Source organism: Cheilinus undulatus, linkage group 2 (assembly GCF_018320785.1).
Source record: "Cheilinus undulatus linkage group 2, ASM1832078v1, whole genome shotgun sequence".
NCBI lineage: Eukaryota > Metazoa > Chordata > Actinopteri > Labriformes > Labridae > Cheilinus > Cheilinus undulatus.
The window spans coordinates 6,798,329-6,816,451 of NC_054866.1; the positions used below are offsets into that span (position 1 = coordinate 6,798,329).

Here is an 18,123-nt window from a genome sequence, read left to right on the forward strand (position 1 = left end):
AATTGAAACCGACATTTAGAGCCTCTATCTGACAAAAACCTGCGGTTTCAATTATTTTGCCTAGTAGTCTCTCTCTCTACTAATGCATCACCCCTACTAATGCACTAATGTAGTCATGTGAGAGACAGCCAGGTGTTGCAAGGCATGCAGCCTGCTGGAAACCCAAGAGAAGAAGAACTACTTCATGTCATGTGACATCGTCCAATCCAGTCTGCTAAAACTCAACTAACTGTGCAACATGAGCAGCATATTTATTTTCTACTTTTTAAATAACAGCTGCTGAAACTGCTCTATGAACTACACAGTGCAGATCCACTAAGTCTATTCAGTGGCCACATCTGGGGGCAGGGAGGAGGCAAGACGAGTTTATGTTTGTTTAATTTAGTGGAAAAAAAACATCAATAAAACAGATGGCATTAATAAGCTATGATTAAAATAAGCAACCTCAGTGATTAAGGATTTTTTTTAAATAATAGATCAAAACTTAAAATATTATCTTTATTATTGCAACAAGGAATATGATCTTTAAAAAGAATGATCATCTTTGTGACTTTTTTTCAGATAAATGCTTTCTGAATTAAAATGCTTCAAAAGTTTTCAACGGTGCGTACAATTCCTGAGACAATGAAAAAAATGAAAAAATGAAAAAAATGTCATCAATGAAAAAAACAAAACAAAAAAGCACTATCAATACAGAACAACACCACAAAAGCATTTAAAGATTAAACGAACCTTAAAGGTTTCCTAAACAACCATAACTTAATTACAACTGTCAGAACAGAGCAGCCTGATAACTGATGACATCAAGGAGGCCTACGGACCGTACCTGAGTACCCATGAATCATACCTGAGACCACCCTTACCTCACAGTCATCATCTCAGGTGATTTCCAAGCCCTACAACTCCATCTCAGTTCCTCCTACAGACTTCATTTTGGCTTTAAACAGTAGACTAAATATTCAGCTACTTATGCTGGATTCACTCTTGGTTATCTTTCACACATTTTTAGTAAAAACTAAAATTAGGAAAATTAAAATTAGATGATTTTTGTCTCTCAGACTTTTACAATGTATGTGTATGTGATAGAATGTTAGGACTCTCTTAGTGAGATCAAAGCAAATGTCTCCTGGAGAACAGCATAGCAACAACGGGCAGAACAAACATGATTGGTCCATCCTCTACGTGTTTCATATTGGTTGGTTCATAAAGAAATCTAGGAGCAGATAAATGTTTAAAGCGAGCAGAGAAAGTTCTGTACGCCACAGAGAAAAATTAGAGTGTCAGTTTGACAAACAAGCAGAATCAACCAGAATGAGAGAACAGTTTGAGCACAAGCGCCGGAAATTTGAGAGCAAGCAGTCAATTAGAGCACAGATAGAGAAAATCTAAGCAGAAAGAGGCAGTTTAGCGTACACAGGCAGGTTTGAAAAAAATCTGAGCCCAGAATCAATAAGCCATGCTTGAAAAACATTAAAAAGGCACCCATGAACTTTGCAACAATCATGGCTCTATACAGAGTCAGACATGGTGCCAGAGTACGTTATGTTAGTATTCACACTGATCTAATGAAACTAGACTTTGGGGTCAGGTGTACTCAGATCCAGGTCCTGATCTCTGATGTGAAACTCCCCTTAAAGAGCATTAAAAACTCAGCACTTTCTGTCATTCCTAGGATTGAAACAGAGACGAAGAGCGCCACAGCCTCCAGAAACAATCACTACCAATGTTAAAATGTGATGGTAGAAAAAAAACGGCGCTCCACACGGCTTTATTGGGCTCTGAAGGTTAAAAGCTAACAGACAGCGTGTTTTAATCACGTTTAAAATCCCGCCTGTATGATTAGAACCACCCGACACAAAAACATTGGCGGTGAAAAGTGAGGATGAAAACGGAAAGCAAGCTGGTGTGAGAGGTTTGCTGGGCTGAAACAGGAATGTGAGGAGCAGATGAAGGGAGCTCTGACCTCGCTGCCTCCTCCGTCAAAACAGTCGAGTAGAACCGCCCGCCGCTCTCACACTACAGTCCTCAGCGTTTCCTGACGCCGAGCAGAACCACATGCTGGATTCGGCCCTCTGGAATTTCTGGGCTTCTTAGAAACAGTCGAGACGCGATTTCGCAACTGAGGGAAAAAACACAGGCATATGGCACGCACGCCGAGCTGTGTTTGTGCCGTTTTTCCTCCACAGTCAGAGATCAGATTGCACAATAACAATTACTCAGTCATTGTGAGCAGCATGGCACCTGGAGCTATTCTCAGGCTGGTCTGAGTCTTTTTAGTGTGCCTGCATATCATGGGGCAATATGCAATTTAGGATAGTATTATTGAGTACTGAAACAGCAATCTGTAGTGCAGCCAAAAAAAACATAAGGAGTGCATATTAGCAGAGCTGGGCAATATGGGCCAACTGGAGTCAATAATAGCTATGTTGTTTACAGAAAAGTTTACATGACAGTAAATAGATCCAGATGTTGACAGGAAGTGTTTTCTGAAGAAAAGAGCAATCAAAATGTCAGTGTTTGGTGCTGTTTATGGCTGTGCCATCTGCTGCAAAAATGCAGTCATGAGCATATGTTTCAGGCATGTAGGGCGCTAAGGATTCATCACAGGGCTCAGTGTGCCAAAACACAGGGCTGGAGAGTGGGGGAAGGTCAGCCAAGGTCAAGCTCGATGGCATTTCATTTTTCCGGGCCTTTTAATCCCTGGCGATATTCCCAAAGACCACCAGCGGTTTTTTGGTCCTTGGGACAACACAGCATGACCAAGGGCTTGTGGGAACCCACCCAGACAGTACCCTAAGACATGCTTACTCGCCACATCCAACCCTTATTCAGCCCTAAAGATGTGGACTTTGTGTTTCCCATGCCCCTGGTAATATGCAAAGACATCCGAGCGCGACCCGGGTTGTGCCAGTCCCCCTGACCAAATATTAACAACAAGAGCCAGTCTTTTGGCTCGCAAACAGTTCTTCATTTGGAACCAGTTTGGCTTTTAAAAGGCTGATTAAATAATGGCAAAAATAGAAGAAAGGAAACTGGCACTCAAACAGGAGCCAGCTTCTGTCATTCATAAAAATCCACCGGCTGGTAGAACAGGCTTGTTCAAGAACAACACATCATTGCCCAGTCTCATGCACATACAGCTACTTTATTTTTGTTACCTGGTCGAACGCAGAAAGCTAATCAGCCAATCACATGGCAGCAACTCAGTGCATTTAGGCATGTACATGTGGTCAAGGTGACTTGCTGAATTTAAACTGAGCATGAGAATGGGGAAGAAAGGGGATTTTAGCGACTGTTGGTGCCAGATGGGCTGGTCTGAGACAGCAGCGAAAACAAAGGGTTTCAGACGGAGGTTAAAATAAGGGTTTTTCAGGACGCCAGTGTGAGAAACATGAGGAGTTTTTTGAGCTGTAAACCATGTGAAACTACTACGTGGGTATCGGAGTGATGGTGTAAAGCCTTGAATAAAGGCATAATACCCCCACTTTAAAGTCTTAAATAGGCTTTAGAAAGTTGATGTCATCAAAGCTTAAAAAAACCTTCCACCCTTGCCTTCTGCATTCAGGCCAGTCTAGGCCTTCAATTGTCACTCAGGTCAAACCAGTAGTACACAACATTTATTGTATAGAAAAGTGGTTCTCAACCGGTGGCTCAAGACCCAAAAGTGGTTCGCAAGGCCTTTTCAAGTGGGTCGCAATTGTGTGCCAGGACAAAAACAAGCAACAAAGTTTGAACTAAAGACCTAATTGGACAAGCAGTAAACTCAGACATGTATTTTTTAGGTTTCCCTGTGATAACAAGCTAATTTTAATATTTGTCTCTGATTTGTACATATTAATCTGCTTTTCTTTGGAATGCAAGGCTGGTTTCACCAAGATGGTGAGAGAAATTACCGAATTTCCAAGCTGTTTTGGGAAAATTTAGTAAAATAAGATGTATGCATGCTTGTCTCTCTGTAGGGATCGTTTTTGAAGATGCTTGTTTTTCCTGTCTCTTTCTTCAGTAAGCCCTTTTTCCCTTTAGCGTCCAACTGCAACATTTCTGTTGTACAAATGTGAGTGGTTGAACATTTTCAGAAAATAAGGTTGTGATGTCTCTTAAGGAGGTGGTGTTGGGTCCTGATGCCAGACCAGTTGAGACCCACTGGTCTAAATAGTATATCAGCATTTCCATTAACAGCATGTTTAAGATAAAATAAGGGAGAAAAGCTATTAAAGAGGCTCAGCTGGCCTCTTACCTCAGGACTAGACTCCTCTAGAACCGTCTCCCTTCATCAGTCTAGGACGTCTGTAGGACTAAGTCATTACTGATGTGGATCACCTCCACGCCAGGTAAATCAGTTCACCTGTGGTATGAATCTGTTTTTTTTTGTTAAGTGTAGGGATCATAACCGATGAATGGAGAAATTTTCTGATAACTTCAGCATGCAGGTCTACCTAGAGCTTTAACAGACTCAACTGACTTCATTCAAATTGATCAGCAACCTCTGTTGTTACCTTCCTGACCCTTACTGACATTTGCACACCATCAGGATCATGTGACTGCAAACAACATGTCTAACAAATGCTGTGTAATGTGTAATAATGTCATAACTCCTTTTATAAATCATATAAAACAGATTAAACTAGATCTGCCTCCTGGGGTTATTTTCTGTGGATAATTCATCAACATTTTCATCTAAATCTGGTTCTGTATCCACATGCATTAAAACCATTGCTGAGGCTCTGTTCTAACGTTTTTCTAGTCACGCTGAAGTCTCTGAACGTGTCTTATTCTCCCTCTAAGTGCTGTGTTTATTCCTTTTCTCTCTGGCGCTCTGAAGCTGTTTTCCATGTTGGACCTGCTCAGCGTCCTCTCTAAAGCAACAGATGGCCAACATTTTCAGGCGATGAAAACAGTCCGTCTCTCCAATACAGTCGATCATCAATCTTCAGAGCTGGTTTGTTTGGTAGAGCCAAGTCGAACGTCCTGCATCAAACTCAACAAACAGGAATCAGATTCAACAACACTGCAGCGGATATCACTGAGCTTTAATATACTGATGGTGTGTGTTAGGAGCAGTTGAGGTGAGATCCTGAACACACCTTTATTTATCTGACTGAACAACATCAGTAAAGACTAACTGAACCCTCAGACCCCTTCCTTCAGACCTCTGTATCTGTGTATTTAGTCGTGCTGTTAATCAACTAGGGCCAAAATCTTAACATTTTAGCACCAGGTAAAATTCTACATTTTGTATCAAAAGATGTGCGTAGTGACTGCTCTCTAAGAGTTAAAATCATATTTTGTTGATATTGAGCTCATGATTATCAAACACAATTACTGACTGATTTTACAACTCCTTCAGTGAATGTTTTTGCTGAACTTTAATATTAGGAAACTTTGAAAAACAAGCAATATATGAGAATAACTAAGTTAAAAGTATACACATGAATATAAAAGTTATCAACATGAATGAATAGAAATAAATTAATCATTAACTAAGTTTTGGTGATGTATCATCATTGCAAAAATCTAAAAAGAAAATGTACTACACATGACAAAAATCAGGGAAAAAACGTGCACATGGCATCCACTTTCCCAACGCTGTTAACTTCACTAGCAGCAGCCCACAGCTGAAATCCACACTCCACTAGGCCTATCTAAGGATGTCACTGACTGTGACAATAGGATTGTGGGTAAGGTAGTGTTATAGTGCTGTTCTTTCTAAAACAAGGTCGATCACATCTTCTCCATGACCACATATCCAGATTTCTCATTCAGATAGCGTGTGCTAAGTTTACCTTGGATGGTTATGACATTATGGCTAATTATCAAATCTGAAACCAGAATGAACTGAATGATGCTGTGGCTGGTTAGGGACAGTAGGAAGGAGGAGCAAGCATGTCTTATCCACTCTTCATCCCAGCCTTGATGACATCATAAAGACATTAAAGTAAGGCTGTCAAAGTTACACGTTACTAACCAGTTAAGTTAAATCATTTAAAAGGATATTTCAGTATTTTCAAAGACAAGTTGTATCAGGTACCTAGCAGTAGCAGTGGCCTTAGCCTCCAGTGATTTCAGTGAGCACTGCTCCGTTAAGAATGACTCACTGGTTGAGCAGCCCACGACGCTAGGCTATACAGAGTTACAGATGGGTACAGGTTCTCTCCAGAAAAGAGTGAGTTTTTGTTAAAAATGGGCCACAAAACAATGTTGGCTCAAATGTGTGCACTATCAAAATTGTTTAAAAATGTTCAGTTTACACCCAGAAAGCCTCTGTGTTTTTGTCACTGTTTTGCATTGCAAGAGCATGTAACCAGTAGCCAAAGCCTGCATTACAGAATAGTTACAAAAACATAAAGGCTTTCTGGGTAAGAAATAAAAATACTTCAAAAAGTTTTAATAGTGCACATGGTCCTGATGGGATTAAGACACTTCTGTTACTGCGGTACCGCAACAGTACCGATACCATTACACCCCTACTGTTCAAATTATATTAAAACCTGTTCCAATACCCAACAACAAAATTGATCTCCTGTAAACCAAAACTACTTGAGTTATTTTTTAAGTTTTCAACTTGCACAGAGATTCATAACTTCCAAGCCCTATAACCCCAACTCAGTTCCTCCTAAAGACTTTATGTTGGCTTTAGGGGTGCACTGATCGATCGGCCAAAATCGGTATCAGCGCCGATTTCCTTAATTTTAGGAGATCAGTGATCGGCCGATCCTTGTAAATAAGATCGGTGGATAAGATCGGTTTAGTAGTTTGGACAGCCGTTATACCAGCCCCCTAGTATAACGGCGAGCAGCGGAAGATGAAGACGGCTGGGCGTGTCCTAGAGCGGCGCTCTAATGCATCTGGTTTGATGGTGCATAAACAAGCCTACAGGGAGCATCAAAGCGTCTATGCAAAGTCCCTGAAGGATGCACGGTCAAAATTCTATTCTAACATGATCAACAACAACCCTGGAAACTCCAAGTAACTTTTTTCTACCATAAATCTCCTTCTCAAACCACAAACTCCCATGCACTTGGAGGCCACAGAGGAGAGTTGCAACAGCTACATCGCCTTTTTTAGAAAGAAGGTAGATACCGTCTGCTCTCTCCTCTCCAGTTCCACCACCCCACCAGTCCTGAGTGAACTCCAGCCTCAGACAGCCCAACCCCTCTGCTGCTTTGATGTCATCTCACAGCAGGAGGATGAGGACATCATCAGGAAAATGAAGGCATCCACCTGTGTTCTTGACCCCATCCCCACAGCTTTGGTGAAGTCAAACCTCACTGCTATCAGTCCACTCATCACCTCTATCATAAACCATGACCTACAAGCCGGCCATCCACCTCAACTGAAAACTGCTGTCATCAGGCCACTCCTCAAAAAACCTACATTAGACCCAGAAATCCTCTCCAACTACAGACCAATCTCCAACCTTCCATTCCTTTCCAAAGTACTGGAAAAGGCAGTTTCCATTCAACTCCATCATCACCTAAAAAACAATAGTCTGTCTGAAAAATTTCAGTCTGGTTTCCGCCCTGCACACAGCACATAAACGGCTCTACTCAGGGTCACCAACGACCTCCTGATGACAGCTGACACTGGTTCCCCATCCCTCCTCATTCTCCTGGACCTTACAGCGGCATTTGACACTGTGGACCACAACATCCTCCTTCACCACCTGCACTCCACCACTGGCCTCACAGACACAACCCTCAACTGGTTCACATCATACCTCACTGACAGAACTGAATATGTTGCTCTAGGTCTCCGGCCAAAACATACCCCTCTCCAAAACAGTCACCAACTTGGGTGTTAGAATGGATACCCACCTCTCTTTCGAGATGCACATCAACCACCTCTGCAAGACATCCTTCTTCCACCTCCGGAACATCGCCAAACTCCGACCCACTCTCACTCTCTCCGATGCAGAAAAGCTCATCCACGCTTTTGTCTCCTTCAGGCTGGACTACTGCAACGCACTCCTCATCGGAATCCCTGGCCAGAGCCTAAACAGGCTTCAATACATTCAGAACAGTGCGGCCAGGATCCTGATGAGGGTGCAAAAGTACGATCACATCACCCCCATCCTCAAATCACTCCACTGGCTCCCTGTCCCACTCTGGATTGCATACAAAGTTTCCCTCCTAACCCACCAGTGCATCCATGGACATGCCCCCCCCCCCACCTTAAGGAACTCCTCACCCCGCAGACCTCCTCATGGACACTCCGTTCCACAGGCAACTACCCCCTCAAACCCCCAAAGACAAAGCTCCGCACCATGGGGGATCGGGCATTCTCTTCAGCCGCTCCCAGTCGGTGGAACGCCCTCCCAGACGAGCTGAGGGCACCACAGAATGTTGATGCTTTGAAGCGAGGACTAAAAACCTACCTCTTCAGAAAAGCTTTTAGCTGAACTCACTCACCTTGCTGTTGTTTTATCATTGTCTATTTGTTATGTGTTCTCATCTGTTTTTATCTTGTTTTTAACCCTGTAGCACTTTGAGATTTTCTTTAAATGTAAAGTGCGTTACAAATAAAATGTATTATTATTATTATTAGCAATGCTCTAAACTTTTCATTTATATTTGAGAGAACTACCTCATGTGCTGTTAAAACAAAAAGTTTTTATTGTTTCACAGATATTGTTCAATGTTTTCAATAAAATAAGATTGGAACATTAAAGGTGTAAGCGGTTAGTTATAAAAAAAAATTGGTATCGTCCAAAATCGGAATCGGCAGGTCAGGCTTTTCTAAAGATCGGTGATTGGTGATCGGCCAGAAAATTGCAACCGCTGCACCCCTAGTTGGCTTTATAAAGTAGTAAATTATTTAGATATTTATGCTAGATTCACTTTTTTCCTTGTTTTTTTTTTTTTTGTTTTTGTTTGTTTTTTTTTACAGATTTTGTAATAATTATGGTTAAAGTTTGATGACTGGCTTTCAGACTTTTACAGTGTGTGTGTATGTGACAGAATGTTGGGAATCTCTTAGTGAGATCAAAGCAAATGTCTCCTTGAGAACAGCACAGCAACACCAAGCAGAGTGAACGTGATTAGTACATCCTCTTCCTGTTTTCCTATTGGTTGGTTGATAAATAAATCAAAGAGCAGAAATGTGTTTAAAGAGAGCAGAGAAAGTTTCGTACGCCACAGAGAAAAATCAGACAACTGCCTGTCAAACAAGCAACTAAAGATATGAGAGCAGGTTTTAATGGAAAGATTGAAGAAAAATCTGAGCCCAAAATCAATAAACATTCTCTTAAAAATGTTAAAATGCACTTATGAGTTTTGCAACAACAATGACTCCATACATTTGCAGAGTAGTCATCATAATTTCTGTGAAATATGCATGAACTTAACTCCAAATATAAATATAGTACAGCTAAAAAATATCTTAGGATGAAGACCTGCACAACACACCACTGGAACCTGAGGTACGGCTGCCTGTGTGAACTTTTACCCTGAAAATAGAAAAATATCTGAAAAAAAGGAAAGGATGAAGCGATGGCGAGTGTCACTAAAGAGGAAGACAAGGTGAGAAAAAAAAACCTAGGGCAGATGAAGGAGAAGAAGAAAAAACAGCTGGAGATGTGAAAGTAAAGCCACATGTGTGTAAACGCTCGCTGACCTCCGCGTCAGCACTTTACAGCTTCCTGACGGCGGCTCACATTCCTGGGGTTGGCCCCGGTACGGAGGAGGGGTCCCAGACTCCTCCGCCCCCCACCAGGAGCAAACGGCCTGAGTGGAGGGCCACTGGTGGACTGGTACTGGAATTCTACTCATAATATTTTCACTGCATTTACATGTTTTTTTAATTTCTCGCTCCAAACGGCCTCCTCATCCAGTTACTGCTGTTATTGAGTCTATTTCTAACTTTCAGCGGGACCTCGCCGCTTTCCTGTCTCCACCAACACGCCAAACGACCAATAGCTACTCTCTGACCATGGTTTGGTCTACAACTCAGACTTTAACGGCCAACAATCACCGCTGTCACAAGAAAAACCTCAAATCTCCAAACAACGGAGCTCTGTCAGACATATGAACCACAGCCTTGTTACAAGATTAAGGTTTGAGCATTAAATCAGCTGCCTGATCTCAGCACACGCCACGTAAATGTGTGAGTTCAACAAAGCCTCAACACGTTCACTGTTTAAGAATGTCTGATCAGCTGATCAACAGCCTGCCTGGCTTCAAACCCTTCACACGTGTTCCCATTATGTTCATTCAATGATTTAAACCAGCCAGTCTTGGTTAGATTCAGTAAACCCACTGGCACGTTTTTGGAAGTTGAAGCACATTAAAATAAACCACTCAATAGGCTTTATAACCGAGGCCATGACGCTGTGACTTCTTGTCTAAGTTCTGTGGTTTTGAAGGACTGAGGGCGATGATCACGGTCACATTTAGACCCTGTTTACACATCTGATTAACATACATTTTGGTCATTAAGATACCAAGTGGTAATCCTTCAATGCTTTGTGAGGACCTTAATGTTACTGAAAACAGTTTGATATCTGATAGCTCAGACTGCACACAGAGGAAGTCTGAGATGTCTTCATTATGACTGGATTGGCTGTGTAGAAGCTACATGTACAGGTACAACCGCCCCCTGGTCAGCTGATCTGCTGTAGTGTGCTGGTAAACTAAAAGCACCGGTCCAGCCTCACTCAGCGTGATGGGAGTTGTGGCTTTTTTTAGATAATTATTTGTTTCAGCTTGGTCATAAGAGCCAGTCTTCCTGCTCTAAAAACAGGAGCCAGCTCCTGTCATTCACAAAAGGAGCCAGCTCTTAAAATCAGCTTCACTCTGAACAACACATAAGTTTCAATGGTAAGACAAATAATCTTCCCATTATGTTGGCTTATATCCCGAGCTTTACCAACATTTCATCCTCTGCCTTTGATGACTTCAATCTTTAAAGCTTTAAGCTTGAGAAAATATTCCATCGTTGCCTTTGGCATGCAGGACCCTGCAGCTGCGGTCCTCAGTTGTCATTTCAAACTAACCAGTAAGATAAGCTAAATAGTTTACCAGCGTGCCATTTAAAAGCACATGACAACATAAGGAGGAACAGCAGTTAAAAAGAGGTACATTGATGTTTCAGGCCAATAGATCTTATACTGCTGACATTTACGACCGATACATCACCTGTAAACATCAGCAAAATGTTCCTATGATCTGATATCTTTCATGCTGATAATGCGCGCCAGATAGACTGTTTCTATGGGCCGAGATTCATGCCACAAGAAACTGAATTTGAATAATGATGCTATTGAATTTGAATAGCATGGTTTGAATTTGAATTTAATTGCTTTGAAACTGAATTTATTTGCTTTGAAACTGATTTTTTTTTTTAGCTTTGAAATTGAATATGTTTGCTTTAAAATTGTACACTGCCTGGCCAAAAAACAGGTCACACACTCTAATATTTCGTTGGACCGCCTTTAGCTTTGATTACAGCACACATTCGCTGTGGCATTGTTTCGATAAGCTTCTGCAATGTCACAAGATTTATTTCCATCCAGTGTTGCATTAATTTTTCACCAAGATCTTGTATTGATGATGGGAGAGTCTGACCACTGCGCAAAGCCTTCTCCAGCACATCCCAAAGATTCTCAATGGGGTTAAGGTCTGGACTCTGTGGTGGCCAATCCATGTGTGAAAATGATGTCTCATGCTCCCTGAACCACTCTTTCACAATTTGAGCCCAATGAATCCTGGCATTGTCATCTTGGAATATGCCCGTGCCATTAGGGAAGAAAAAATCCATTGATGGAATAACCTGGTCATTCAGTATATTCAGGTAGTCAGCTGACCTCATTCTTTGGGCACATAATGTTGCTGAACCTAGACCTGACCAACTGCAGCAACCCCAGATCATAGCACTGCCCCCACAGGCTTGTACAGTAGGCACTAGGCATGATGGGTGCATCACTTCACCTGCCTCTCTTCTTACCCTGATGCGCCCATCACTCTGGAACAGGTTAAATCTGGACTCATCAGACCACATGACCTTCTTCTATTCCTCCAGAGTCCAATCTGTATGCTCCCTAGCAAACTGAAGCCTTTTTTTCCAGTTAGCCTTATTGATTAGTGGTTTTGACCCTTCTAAAACAGACTAACATCTTTTCCACGACCACAGGATGTGTCTTTCCACATGGTTGTTTAAGAAATGAGAAGTTACTCATTGCATCAGCTGGGGTTAAATAACTTGTTGCCAGCTGAAAGATAATCGCCCATGCAGTAATTATCCAATAGGAGGCTCGTACCTATTTGCTTAGTTAAATCCAGGTGGCAACCTTTTTTATTGGCCAGGCAGTGTATTTTTCACTGAGCATTCAATTTAAATTCAAAAATAAAAAATTCAGTTTCAGTTCATTCAATTCAAATTCAGTTCTACAATTCAATTTCAGTTCAGCGTGGCACACCGTTTACGTCATCCACTTCCGTGAGGAAGAGTAATCGAGCACAGATAGTTCTCAACTGAGCAGGACTGCCAAAAATACAAGTAGAAGAAGAACTGAGTGGAGATGGTGTCTTTTCCGTGATGTCTGAAGACCAGGGACGCAATAATCAGGTTTGTATTAAGCTTAAAATTATTCATATTTATCATAGTTTACAGGAGGAAAAACGCAAGTCCTAACATTACTGTAGCTATTGGAGCTAGCTACTAATATGTTTCAGCATAGCTCAGTCAATATGACAGGGCTAGCTGGCTTACAGTATTTTCCTCCAGTGCATGTAATCCCAGCTAGATTGAAGTAGAAACCAGCTGGAGGAGGGTGGTGGAAATTGTTCCTCTCAAACAGCCAAGTTACCTTAACGCCATTATGCCATTGCATAATATTGCATGCTTTAACCAACTCTAGAGACAGTGGAGTTGCCCAGGAGGGACACGCATGGTTAATCACTAAAATGGTTAAATTCATTTATCAAATTAGCAGGCGCGAGATTTACGAGTTGGTTAAATGAACTACCCATCATTTTTATAAACACTGGCTAGAAATCCCGGTCCTTTATGCTCTATTATACAGTAATGAACCTCCCGCCACTAGAAGCTGCTGTAGCTTCAGTTAATGGTCATTGCCTTCCTGTCTGGCACTTCATGGCTAAAAACATGAGAAGCTCAGCGGTGGCTCAGTGGTTAGCTTGTTGTACGAACGGCGTGGTATCACAGTTTTTTTAAGTAGTAAATGGAAATCAAGTGGTACATAGGCTGTTGAGGGTTGAACTCACGTAGAACTTCCACCCGAAGTGAAAAGACGTCAAAGCACGATATTAATCTGCAAAATGGAAACGAAGGCTGGCGGCGCTAGCTTGTAATGTTAGCCTTGCTGTAGAGAGTACATCAGGCTAACATTACACCCGCTGACACAATGACCCCGTGAGGAATTTGTCTGTTTTCTAAGGATTTTCTCCTCTTTTGACTAGTCAGTTAAATGAAATTTCAATGAGTGTTTAGCCGAATATGGAAAAGAAGCTTAGGAACATCCTTAGTGCCCAGTTTCTGGCATTGTCATTTTGGGGGTCACCAACTGATATGTTTGGGAACCACTGGCCTTGGGCGCTGTCGGTGTGGGTTGCCACGAGCCCCTAGTCATGCTTTGGATGTCCCAAGGGCTTGAAAAACCACTGGTGGTCTCCAGGCATTTTACCAGGGGTGAAAAATCCCAGAGATAAGAAATGCCATTGAGCTTATTGTTGGCTGCCTCATGGCACACGTGTGTCAACATGTGCCGAGCTGACCCTGGCTATGATAATTCTGTATCATAGTTAAACAGTCGGGGCCACTTAAATGAAAATTCAGGGACTTCTTACACAACACTGAAAACTACAAACTGAAAATAAACTGAATTTGAGGTCATACTTTATATAAATAGCTAGTTGGACAGTATGCTGAATCAGACAGAATATTACTTCCTCTTCAATATCATTATATCCCAGTATGTACATTCCTTATGAAGTGAGTCCTGGTGTGAATTCATTGATAGTACTTTTTTGTTCATAGGCTATTCATCATACTATCATAGCATGCACAGACTCAGTAGAACGACTGCAGAGCTGGAGCTTCAGCACGGCCTCCTCACTGCCTGTTCTCATGTGAATTACATATTTAATATAACATCAAAGTTTTACAGATCCAACAATTTATAAAGGACTTGGCTGAACATTTTGAAACCGTAAAGTACTTCAGTAGTTTTTACTGTTTTATGGATCTCTGTGCACAGACGATATACATGGGCTCAAACAGATCACACTCAGTGAACTTTATCCTACATTATTCTACACTGTTGTAGCTTTTTCTTTTCTCCACTTCAACCCACGTTTCTGTTCCACCAACAATCTTCCTCTTTAGTTTTCTGTTCTTTGTTTGCAACTTTTTGGGAGGAACTAGCAAGAAGTAACAGACACAAGCTTCACCAACATGCCATCCTCCTCCTTCGAAGATGTCTTCCTTTAAAGTCTTTAATATGCTTTAGCAAGATGATGTCATCAAAGCTTACAAACATTCCAAGTTTTGTAGGTGAAAAACACCCCCCAACATCCCCAGCTTCACCAACATTCCATCCTCCTTAGATGATGTCTTCCTTTAAAGTCTTTAATAAGCCTTAGAAAGATGTCATCAGAGCTTATAAAACATTTCATCCTTGCCTCCAGGTCTGGAGCCAGGAAGTTCAGAGGGTTTTAAATAACTCCCCTTCACTGCCAAAGGTCCAACACTGAAGTCATTTAAAAATTATTTAAATTCATGTGTCTACCTTTTAAATATATGGTGAGTAATTCTAAATTAACCCAACACAATAAAAACACTCACACAGAAGCCCTTATCCTGTTAAAAACACCACCTCTGTGTTTCTCCTTCCACTGACAGCGAGTTTTTAAACTGCCAAAAGGTCCTCGGTCTCAGGTTAAAGAACCCAGCTATCACTGAGGTGGCTACAGGCCTGTAATCCTTAAAAAACAGGTGGAACAATGGTAAAACCCAAAGATTCACTGCCTACATTTCTGTCTCTGATTACTGCTGAAGTGTAATCAGGATGAGCATGTGTGCCACTTTCTAAAAGAGTCTTAAATATTCAGAATCCAGTTAAACACGTGAACGATCCCCTCCATGAGGAACTGAAAAGACAGCCTGTGGAGAGCGCCTCAGTGCCTCCTGCAGTGATGAGCTTAACAGCTAGCAGATGGGAAGTCAAACTTCGGGCCCCAGGAGGATGCATTCTCACAGGAAAGAGCTCCTCAGGTTGATCTCACGGTAAGTCACTGCACAACAGGGTCAAAACAGACCTCGGACACGCACACAGTCAGGGAATATGGAGATGAGATCCTGACAAATAAGTCGAAGCAGCTGGAAAGACTGTTGGGACACCACAGAGAGAGACGATGCATGTCTAAAAACCGTGATAACTGAGAGACAAATTCAACCAAAAGCTACTGCTTCATCCTGGAAACTGGAAATGTTCACAAAGGCCATAAAGAGGACCATTCAGTCGTCTCAGACACAGAGGAGAAGGCTCAAATGAAGACCATGCTGAGCCTTAAACCAGATGTTTAAGGCCTGTCTGCGTGCCATCAGGTCATCTGGTCTGCAGATCATTGTTTCAGTTTGATCAGGATAAAATTACTGGTAAACGAATCATTCCATCATCAGCCTGGACGGTTATCAGGCAGATATTCATCATTTTCTAAATATCTGAATCAGTGTTTTATTAGACCGACTGGTATTAAATCAATTCATCATAAAGCGTGCTTCCCATGCTCTGGCATCATTTTCACTCTCTGATTGGCCAGATGTCTCATGAGAAAAAGCCAATCAGCACAGAAGCATGACATCATGAAGAGGCATCACTTCCTGTTTTTACTGCATCAGTGTTGCTCTGATTGCTGCTTCTCATGTTGATAGAGCTCATGCTAAATTATCCATTTTCCTATTTTTTAATCACTGCTTTTGGGTGGCTTTCACATTAGGGGCCCAGTCCTGGATCCGAGTGCACTTGAGCCCAACGTCCAATTCGTTTCACTAGTGTGAATGCAAATGCAAAAAGTGGGCACCAGGCCCGGGCCCACTTGGGGAGGTGGTCTCAGGCGCAATTCAAGTGGACTCTGGCACAGTTCGTACGAGATGTGAATGCAACTCGGATACAAGACAGAGCATTGTATCAGCTTTATGACATTGTAAAAACTAAACTTCCATCCACAGCGCTGCAGTTTGTTCACAATTTTCCTCAATAAAGGGGGGAAATCATCAGAATCCAGCCAAAAAAAAGGTCTGTTGTGACTCACCTTACAGATGAAGACAAGTTGGAGACAGTAGGAGGAGGTGCAAAGGCAATAAAAGTCTCCTGTCACCTCAAAAACCGCTGTATCTGCACAGTGTGAGCCCATTTCATCCTCTGAGCTGTAGCAGACGTGCAGATACGAAGAGCGACGTTGCTGGCATCTTAAAATTGATTTTAATCATCCATGGCTGCAGGATGGACTTTTTGCCGGGTCAAAACAAAAATAATCTTCGCTGAGGTCATGACCCCAGTGGTTGCCAAGGTTGCTTCTTCTTTCTCCTCCTTTGCGGGGTTGTAAACCAGCTACGTGCATACCGCCACCTGCCGTTGAGACCGAGTAAATACGCGAGTGCGCCCAGGCACGCTTCGACGTTGCTAGTGCGAAAGCAAGCCAGCGGGGGGAAGGGGAAGGGGAAAGAATCGCGCCACGGCATGGCTCAAAACAACTGGGCCTAATGTGAAAGGACCCTACCTTTTTTCCTCACAGCCCCTCCTACCTATATTTAAGAAGAGCTGAGGCCCCCCAAGGCTCACACAAATTAAAAAAAATGATATACTACTGTCAAAAATCTATATGAATTTAAATGTTCTTAAACTGAGAGGAGATGGGTATACACATGCTTTCATTACCAAAAGAAACTGCTTAATAAGCAGTTAATAGATGATTTTGGTTAATACATGCAAATCTTATTATGATAACCTCATTGTAGACAATACCTCATGGCCCCCTGAGATTTGTGGCACTACCCCTGGAGGGTCCAGGACCTCAAGTTGGGAACCAATGGCTAAATGTCACGTTTTTGTTGAGCACTCTAGCTAGCAAGTGCCTGATGCTCTAGATCAACTGGTTAAATCACGATCCACCACCGCCTCCCCATGAGAAATCTAGACCCAGTTTTTTTTTTTTTTTTTTTGAGATTCAAAGAGCTCAAATTTACATATTGAAAAATGTTTGCCATTTTAAACTTAGGTAGAACAAAACATGACTGAACTAAAAGTGAGGACAAAACAAACGTTTGAAAGCAAAATAAGGATGCCCCATCCTCCATTAACGACAATGGAGCGTGAAATTCAAGTTGATTATTGCTGGCTTTCCAGGTAAGGGCTGCTCTTTATGTTCTACAACATGTACAACAAAAAAGGAAAAAAGGAAACTGTCTCTCAAACAGGAGCCAGCTCTTTGAACTGGCTCGTTCATAGATGACACATCACAACTCCCTCATAACATACTGTCTCATAGCAGGTTGGTATCAGCTTTCTTATTAGAATACACACATAAACCAAAAATCTTTCCCTGATGCTGACTGTCCCTTGTTGAACACTCTTCAAAAAGTTGCAAACGATGGCCTACTATTTGTCAAAAATGGAGGGCAAAAAGCCCCCCAACATCCCCAGCATCACCAAGATTCCATTCTCTGCCTTTAAAGATGCCATCCCATAGTAAGCTTTAGAAGAATGATGTCATCCGTTAAAGTTTATGAAATATTCCATCTTCTGCTATTGATGATGTCATCCTTTATAGTCATTAGAAAGATGATGTCATCCTTTATAGTCATTAGAAAGATGATGTCATCCTTTAAAATAGGGATGGGACGGATCCGATACAATATTGGTATCGGGTGCGATATGGATGTAATTAATAGATTAGATATCTGACTGACAGCGCCGATCCAAGTGACCAATCCAAATCCATCCTACAGTTTGTGGTAGACCATGAATGCACCGCAGTCTAACACGAGTCAGTCTGTGTGTAGCTGAGCTAGTATTAGTTAGGATGTTCTTAGTGGTATAGTTACCTAGTTGATTAAACATAAATCTATATTTAGAATAGTCAAAACTAGTCTAACAGAACACAAAGA

General features: G+C 41.9%; 1 protein-coding gene across 1 annotated transcript in view; it reads right to left on the reverse strand.

The window, feature by feature from the left end:
• Window positions 1-18,123, reverse strand: part of pid1 (phosphotyrosine interaction domain containing 1) — a 77,341-nt gene that overhangs the window by 36,742 nt on the left and 22,476 nt on the right. The window lies entirely within an intron of this gene.